General features: G+C 42.5%; 2 long non-coding RNA genes across 2 annotated transcripts; both read left to right on the forward strand.

Annotated features, from left to right (window-relative positions):
- Positions 1 to 1,212: 1,212 nt before the first annotated feature.
- On the forward strand, positions 1,213 to 2,662 carry LOC143793838 (uncharacterized). Its single transcript, XR_013220288.1, has 3 exons — positions 1,213 to 1,324; positions 1,482 to 1,600; positions 2,576 to 2,662. It is a non-coding gene; the product is annotated as an uncharacterized LOC143793838 (long non-coding RNA).
- Positions 2,663 to 6,718: 4,056 nt separating this feature from the next.
- On the forward strand, positions 6,719 to 8,168 carry LOC143793839 (uncharacterized). Its single transcript, XR_013220290.1, has 3 exons — positions 6,719 to 6,830; positions 6,988 to 7,106; positions 8,082 to 8,168. It is a non-coding gene; the product is annotated as an uncharacterized LOC143793839 (long non-coding RNA).
- Positions 8,169 to 9,722: the final 1,554 nt, after the last annotated feature.

Below are 9,722 nucleotides of genomic sequence, written 5' to 3' on the forward strand. Positions count from 1 at the left end.
ACATTCAGGTAGGAGGTAGAGAGGTATATGGCCAGTTGCAGGTGGTATTATTCTGCCATACTTGGGCCACTTTTAGTTCATGATCATCATATTCATGTGCTTTTCTTATTGTTTGATATGAACACTGCTCAGATATATGACACCTTGCTTCATATATACACATATGTGTTATAGGACATCTGCCCTCAGTTGGCCACTGCAATAATCATGGATCATTGTGGGGATTTGTGGTGTGTTATGTGTTTTTAATGGTTTTATTGTGTCAATAAAGTTTGCCTTTTATATCATTGTTATACATTGTGGTGTGCAGCATTTTTCAGTGGTTCTTTTTCTTTGTTTTCTCAGTTATCCCATTTCCACTTTGCTGCACCCCTCTCTGTTTATCATTTAGTACAGGTAGTGCGCTAGTGTTATATATCTTGTCAGTTTTGTGTTTCAGGCATTCTTTTTGGTGCCTCTTTCTCAAACTAGCAGCACACAGCTTATTATAGCTTTCTTATTGGATAGTATTACTATTCCAGGTATCACGTGAGGTACGCCTGGGCCCATGGATTGGGACGCATGTGAGACGGCATGGAGGGCCACTTCTTCTCAGGCCTTCGCGGAGACAAACATGACTTCCAATGCTGATTCAGATTTTTCGGGTCTGACCACAGAATTAATTGCCTCACAAAAACATGGCATCAGGCTACTCTGGAATATCCGATGCCTAGAGGAGTATTTGAAATTAAATATTGTACCCAGGGGACTTAGAGTGTCTATATTTCCCGCCTGGGAACCATCTTCCACTTTTCGTACAGCATGGGAGCAGGGTCTGATACGTTGTTCAAGCATCTTAATCAATTTGTTGATCACACATGACAGAGATTTACTAACCACTGTCAAAACTGATATCAAAAATTTGGAGTCCAAGTTGAGCAGATTTGATGAGTCATCACAAGTACAGCCCTTTAGAGTGACACTAAAGGACATATTGGACAAATATGATAAAGAGATTATGGCAAAGAAACGCTCTAAATTCATAAGAGACAAAAGGGACTTTGAGGACAAAACTGCATTTTCCTGGACACACCAGGGTAATAGACGCCGAGGCTTGAATCGTAGAGAGAGAACCACCAACGCCGAGAGACCAACATCATCGGCAGAAATATATACTTCGAGCGATTTTTTATCCTCAGCCGAAAGCGATATCGACCCAGGACCAGGCGGGGACGCAGGAAGCGGATTCGCTCAGACCATCAGGAATTACAACCACAGACCACCGCGCCGCAATCCCCCACGGAGGCAACCTCGCAAATAATTCCATCCGGTGTGGGAGAGACTCGTGAGTATGACCATGAGGATTCCCTTCAGATTGTTAATCTTTCAAGCCATATACTTACCACACATGAGTCATTGGTCCTATCCAGGGGTTTAACATTTTCGCCAGTTCAACAGGTGGATAAATTTATGTTAATCAAGGATTTATTTTTGTTCTGCAGGAAAATTATTTTGCAAGTCCTGCATAATAAACCACAAGCCACCCCATTTTTGGACCAGACTGAGCAGAATGTATTTCAGGATCTGATGGACTTACTTAATGAAGGACAGGACTCTGCAGGTAGGTCGAAATTTCCACATAGGAACAAGTCTTTGGTTTCGCCACCATTTTCCATTGTTCCTGCGGTAAGGATCTTTTTTGAAATGGCCAAAAGAGACATTGAGGCACTACCCATTAAAATCCCTGCTACTGAAAATTTGACATCATCTGAGAAGCGCGCTCTATCAGACCTTAAATCCAACAATGAGTTTTTGATTCGTGAGGCTGACAAGGGGGGCAACATTGTCCTCTGGCCCCACAACCTGTATGTGGAAGAAGCGCGCAGACAACTAGATAATACCAAATACTACCACAAACTTCCATCAGATCCTACAGGTATATGCTCAGTGAAATTAAGATCGTTACTGGATAGAGCCCTGGATTTGGGTATTATCAACAAAGGTGAACGTGACTTCATTTGGGTTAAACATCCTACCACCTCAACATTTTACATGTTGCCCAAACTGCATAAGAACATCAGCAGACCGCCCGGGCATCCCATTGTCTCCAGTATAGGGAGCTTGTGTGAAAAGGCCTGTATCTATATTGATTTCTTTTTACAGCCTTTTGTTCTGGAGCTCCCCTTTTACATTAGGGACACGTCACATTTTATTACATCGCTACAGGGTTTTACCATGGCCCATGACGAGATCATGGTCACATGTGATGTTGAGTCTCTCTACTCAAATATTGACCATGATCACGGCTTACAAGCTGTTTTGTTCTTTTTGGACCAACAACAACATTCAGACAGGTTACATGACTCCTTTATTGTGGATTTACTTGGCTTCATTCTTAAACACAATTTCTTTTTATTTGATAGGAGTTTTTACCTTCAAGTCTCTGGTGTGGCAATGGGGGCCCGTTGTGCCCAGGCTCTAGCTAACCTTTTTCTAGGGTGGTGGGAGTTAACGAGTGTCTACATTTCCACGTGGTTCAAATCTAAGGTGCGTTGTTGGTACAGATTTATTGACGACGTGTTTTTTATCTGGTCAGGCACCCAGGAGGAACTTCGGATCTTTATTGATTTATTGAATGACAACCTATCCAACATTTTCTTGACATTTTCATTTTCTTCCTCCTCGGTGAGTTTCCTAGACCTCAACATCATGTGTCGCAATGGCAATTTAACAACATGCCTTTATCGCAAACCCACAGCCACTAATAATCTGTTGGAATGTCGCAGTTTTCATCCATTCCACACAAAGAAGGGTATTCCTATCGGGCAATTCCTGAGGTCCAGGAGAAATTGTACACTCGATGAGGATTTCCAGAAGGAAGCACAGGATCTAACTAGGAGATTCATGAGAAGAACTTATCCTAAAAAATGTGTATCTCAAGCGTACCAGAGAGCTAGAGGCCAGTCACAGGTTTCCCTGTTGGAGCCAAGGACTAAACCACCGGATAAATTTGTCCGTTTCATTACTGGATACAACACACATTGGTCCAAGGTAAGAGACATCCTACAGAAACACTGGGGCATTCTCACTACAGACTTAGCGACCTCGCAAGTCGTCAGTGGACGACCACTAATCACGGCAAGAAGGGCACCAAATTTGAGAGACATTCTCACGAGGAGTCATTACACCAGGCCCACTGTCAGATTGAATCGTGGTATTACATTGAGGGGCTCTTTCCCATGCGGAGACTGTAACATCTGCCAGTACATGCACCCAGTCAGGGATTGGTTTTGCAATCCATTGACGGCATTAAACATGGGCTCAAGTCGTATATCAACTGCAAAACTACCAATGTGATATATGCTATCATCTGCCCATGCCCACTCATTTATGTGGGACAAACATCCCAAGAACTGCGCCGTCGCATGCAAAAACATCTTTCTACTATCAGTACTGCGATTGCTGATGCCCGTAGGGAGAAGCCTCTTACTTCAGTGGCTTCTCATTTTTTGTCACATCATACAGGTAGATATACGGGCATTAGGTTTGTAGGTCTTGAGCATATGAAGAGTTCAGGCAGAGGGGAATCCCTTGAACGTAAACTTCTACAAGTTGAGGCCCGCTGGATCTTTTCATTACATTCTACTGCACCTCAAGGCATAAATGAGGATCTCCTTTTCTCGGGTTTTTTAGGTTGAACCACTTTGTCATTACACATATAACATAATGTCCCTTTTAATGTCCCTTTTTAGGTTGATCTAATACTATTTGGTCATCTGTATGCCTTCTGACAATCTTCGGCAGTTTGAAATATTGGGACTGTAGCAGGATCCAGTTCTCTTTATATGGTCCAACACTCATGTCTGCTGGCGTTGGATGAATACTGTTTGTGATGCAGAAATGTCCAATTCCCGAACAACACCGTTATGACAACATACTTTATATGATGGTTGAACGGGACCACGAATTACCATCATGTGGACCCTCTGTATGGACAATCCACGGCAATAAAACTGGGATCCAAATATGACCTAGTTTTCAACATATGTTTTAACATCTATCTCCGCCAACGCTGGCAGAAGACTTTTGATGATGAAGATTGTCCGAATATTGGAAGGACATTATTATGTTGTTAATTATATACCAACTGGACCACGCATTATTTCAGTACGTGGTCTCCATATATTATCCCTTACCTACCTCTTTGTCATTTTGGAATAGCGTAGATGAGGAGTTTTTTCCAAATATGGACTAAGCATTCGGACCTCAATTTTGTACAGGGAGGCTTAAATTAATCTATGCATGTATGTGTAATATGGGGATTAGTATTCAGGAATTACACTCTTGGTGCATCTCTTATTTCATGTATATATACATATTTTTCTCATGCAATGTTCCTTCCGATTTTGACATTGCCATCGTGTTGGCCGTAGCTACATTTAGGATACACTTTTTGACAGTTCATGGCTTTCAGTCATCAGACTGTCCCGAGATTATGATTTTCTCTTCCTAGTGGGGTATTCCCGTCACGGGGGTTGACTTTACCCACAGTTTTGATCTATCAGCATTATTTGCTTTTCCTCATTGTACATGATACATGGCCCTACTACTCTTGGTAAAGTTTTATACCTTTTTGGCTGCCTAATTTTTCTGGTCCTGCTACTTCCATTAAATATATTATTCAGTGAATACGAAGGTCATGTCTTTTCACTTATAATTGATTTATTCTTTGGATAGCATTATTTCCTTGTACATTTCCACTCCAATATGTGTGTCCCTTGTTATGTCATCCTATTGTGTCCTTCTATGTTTGTCTTTGTCTGTTTATTGTTCGTTTATACAACATTAGGCTCCTTGCGGGTGGCTGTTATTGGGGCACTTATCCTTCTGATATCTCCCATATGTTTTACTTGGGGCGCATCCCTGCTAACCTCTGTACTTTACACACAATGCGCTGCGCCGTTCATTTTCGGCACATGCGCACTGTGACTATGGGCAAAGACGTCTGCCGCTCATACACTTCCGCCCTCTCCATGCGTCATTTCCGGTTCCGGTCCTCGGCGTCCTCACTTACTTTTTCTCTTTATCATAAGGTATTTAAACTAATTTTGACGATCGTTTGGCACCCTTCCCCTGACGAAGCCGTCCTAGTAACGGCGATACGCGTGGGGTCCTTCCCCGTTATGATCCTGGTCACTTGCCTCCTTGCACGTTGTGCCCCTGGCATCGCTCATTGATTTTGTGCCTGCTCGGCTGGACCTGTGAGATTCTCTCTCAGATTGTGGGTATGTGGCTATTATAGCTTTATATATTTGAGCACCGCACGCATCCACCTTCTCTTCTTCAGTTTTGTTGCTTTATTGTTATCGGGCATAAACTCTACAGGATTATTTAGATTGTGTGCCGATTTTGTGCTGACAATCAGGTATTTATTACATTCTTCCACGGTCATCGACATCTGATGACAAGGTCCATATTCCATCTGATGAATTGGCACACATGTATTTTTTCTACTCTGGGCCTTGTTACATTCAGGTAGGAGGTAGAGAGGTATATGGCCAGTTGCAGGTGGTATTATTCTGCCATACTTGGGCCACTTTTAGTTCATGATCATCATATTCATGTGCTTTTCTTATTGTTTGATATGAACACTGCTCAGATATATGACACCTTGCTTCATATATACACATATGTGTTATAGGACATCTGCCCTCAGTTGGCCACTGCAATAATCATGGATCATTGTGGGGATTTGTGGTGTGTTATGTGTTTTTAATGGTTTTATTGTGTCAATAAAGTTTGCCTTTTATATCATTGTTATACATTGTGGTGTGCAGCATTTTTCAGTGGTTCTTTTTCTTTGTTTTCTCAGTTATCCCATTTCCACTTTGCTGCACCCCTCTCTGTTTATCATTTAGTACAGGTAGTGCGCTAGTGTTATATATCTTGTCAGTTTTGTGTTTCAGGCATTCTTTTTGGTGCCTCTTTCTCAAACTAGCAGCACACAGCTTATTATAGCTTTCTTATTGGATAGTATTACTATTCCAGGTATCACGTGAGGTACGCCTGGGCCCATGGATTGGGACGCATGTGAGACGGCATGGAGGGCCACTTCTTCTCAGGCCTTCGCGGAGACAAACATGACTTCCAATGCTGATTCAGATTTTTCGGGTCTGACCACAGAATTAATTGCCTCACAAAAACATGGCATCAGGCTACTCTGGAATATCCGATGCCTAGAGGAGTATTTGAAATTAAATATTGTACCCAGGGGACTTAGAGTGTCTATATTTCCCGCCTGGGAACCATCTTCCACTTTTCGTACAGCATGGGAGCAGGGTCTGATACGTTGTTCAAGCATCTTAATCAATTTGTTGATCACACATGACAGAGATTTACTAACCACTGTCAAAACTGATATCAAAAATTTGGAGTCCAAGTTGAGCAGATTTGATGAGTCATCACAAGTACAGCCCTTTAGAGTGACACTAAAGGACATATTGGACAAATATGATAAAGAGATTATGGCAAAGAAACGCTCTAAATTCATAAGAGACAAAAGGGACTTTGAGGACAAAACTGCATTTTCCTGGACACACCAGGGTAATAGACGCCGAGGCTTGAATCGTAGAGAGAGAACCACCAACGCCGAGAGACCAACATCATCGGCAGAAATATATACTTCGAGCGATTTTTTATCCTCAGCCGAAAGCGATATCGACCCAGGACCAGGCGGGGACGCAGGAAGCGGATTCGCTCAGACCATCAGGAATTACAACCACAGACCACCGCGCCGCAATCCCCCACGGAGGCAACCTCGCAAATAATTCCATCCGGTGTGGGAGAGACTCGTGAGTATGACCATGAGGATTCCCTTCAGATTGTTAATCTTTCAAGCCATATACTTACCACACATGAGTCATTGGTCCTATCCAGGGGTTTAACATTTTCGCCAGTTCAACAGGTGGATAAATTTATGTTAATCAAGGATTTATTTTTGTTCTGCAGGAAAATTATTTTGCAAGTCCTGCATAATAAACCACAAGCCACCCCATTTTTGGACCAGACTGAGCAGAATGTATTTCAGGATCTGATGGACTTACTTAATGAAGGACAGGACTCTGCAGGTAGGTCGAAATTTCCACATAGGAACAAGTCTTTGGTTTCGCCACCATTTTCCATTGTTCCTGCGGTAAGGATCTTTTTTGAAATGGCCAAAAGAGACATTGAGGCACTACCCATTAAAATCCCTGCTACTGAAAATTTGACATCATCTGAGAAGCGCGCTCTATCAGACCTTAAATCCAACAATGAGTTTTTGATTCGTGAGGCTGACAAGGGGGGCAACATTGTCCTCTGGCCCCACAACCTGTATGTGGAAGAAGCGCGCAGACAACTAGATAATACCAAATACTACCACAAACTTCCATCAGATCCTACAGGTATATGCTCAGTGAAATTAAGATCGTTACTGGATAGAGCCCTGGATTTGGGTATTATCAACAAAGGTGAACGTGACTTCATTTGGGTTAAACATCCTACCACCTCAACATTTTACATGTTGCCCAAACTGCATAAGAACATCAGCAGACCGCCCGGGCATCCCATTGTCTCCAGTATAGGGAGCTTGTGTGAAAAGGCCTGTATCTATATTGATTTCTTTTTACAGCCTTTTGTTCTGGAGCTCCCCTTTTACATTAGGGACACGTCACATTTTATTACATCGCTACAGGGTTTTACCATGGCCCATGACGAGATCATGGTCACATGTGATGTTGAGTCTCTCTACTCAAATATTGACCATGATCACGGCTTACAAGCTGTTTTGTTCTTTTTGGACCAACAACAACATTCAGACAGGTTACATGACTCCTTTATTGTGGATTTACTTGGCTTCATTCTTAAACACAATTTCTTTTTATTTGATAGGAGTTTTTACCTTCAAGTCTCTGGTGTGGCAATGGGGGCCCGTTGTGCCCAGGCTCTAGCTAACCTTTTTCTAGGGTGGTGGGAGTTAACGAGTGTCTACATTTCCACGTGGTTCAAATCTAAGGTGCGTTGTTGGTACAGATTTATTGACGACGTGTTTTTTATCTGGTCAGGCACCCAGGAGGAACTTCGGATCTTTATTGATTTATTGAATGACAACCTATCCAACATTTTCTTGACATTTTCATTTTCTTCCTCCTCGGTGAGTTTCCTAGACCTCAACATCATGTGTCGCAATGGCAATTTAACAACATGCCTTTATCGCAAACCCACAGCCACTAATAATCTGTTGGAATGTCGCAGTTTTCATCCATTCCACACAAAGAAGGGTATTCCTATCGGGCAATTCCTGAGGTCCAGGAGAAATTGTACACTCGATGAGGATTTCCAGAAGGAAGCACAGGATCTAACTAGGAGATTCATGAGAAGAACTTATCCTAAAAAATGTGTATCTCAAGCGTACCAGAGAGCTAGAGGCCAGTCACAGGTTTCCCTGTTGGAGCCAAGGACTAAACCACCGGATAAATTTGTCCGTTTCATTACTGGATACAACACACATTGGTCCAAGGTAAGAGACATCCTACAGAAACACTGGGGCATTCTCACTACAGACTTAGCGACCTCGCAAGTCGTCAGTGGACGACCACTAATCACGGCAAGAAGGGCACCAAATTTGAGAGACATTCTCACGAGGAGTCATTACACCAGGCCCACTGTCAGATTGAATCGTGGTATTACATTGAGGGGCTCTTTCCCATGCGGAGACTGTAACATCTGCCAGTACATGCACCCAGTCAGGGATTGGTTTTGCAATCCATTGACGGCATTAAACATGGGCTCAAGTCGTATATCAACTGCAAAACTACCAATGTGATATATGCTATCATCTGCCCATGCCCACTCATTTATGTGGGACAAACATCCCAAGAACTGCGCCGTCGCATGCAAAAACATCTTTCTACTATCAGTACTGCGATTGCTGATGCCCGTAGGGAGAAGCCTCTTACTTCAGTGGCTTCTCATTTTTTGTCACATCATACAGGTAGATATACGGGCATTAGGTTTGTAGGTCTTGAGCATATGAAGAGTTCAGGCAGAGGGGAATCCCTTGAACGTAAACTTCTACAAGTTGAGGCCCGCTGGATCTTTTCATTACATTCTACTGCACCTCAAGGCATAAATGAGGATCTCCTTTTCTCGGGTTTTTTAGGTTGAACCACTTTGTCATTACACATATAACATAATGTCCCTTTTAATGTCCCTTTTTAGGTTGATCTAATACTATTTGGTCATCTGTATGCCTTCTGACAATCTTCGGCAGTTTGAAATATTGGGACTGTAGCAGGATCCAGTTCTCTTTATATGGTCCAACACTCATGTCTGCTGGCGTTGGATGAATACTGTTTGTGATGCAGAAATGTCCAATTCCCGAACAACACCGTTATGACAACATACTTTATATGATGGTTGAACGGGACCACGAATTACCATCATGTGGACCCTCTGTATGGACAATCCACGGCAATAAAACTGGGATCCAAATATGACCTAGTTTTCAACATATGTTTTAACATCTATCTCCGCCAACGCTGGCAGAAGACTTTTGATGATGAAGATTGTCCGAATATTGGAAGGACATTATTATGTTGTTAATTATATACCAACTGGACCACGCATTATTTCAGTACGTGGTCTCCATATATTATCCCTTACCTACCTCTTTGTCATTTTGGAATAGCGTAGATGAGGAGTTT

Source organism: Ranitomeya variabilis, chromosome 1, assembly GCF_051348905.1.
Source record: "Ranitomeya variabilis isolate aRanVar5 chromosome 1, aRanVar5.hap1, whole genome shotgun sequence".
Taxonomy (NCBI): domain Eukaryota; kingdom Metazoa; phylum Chordata; class Amphibia; order Anura; family Dendrobatidae; genus Ranitomeya; species Ranitomeya variabilis.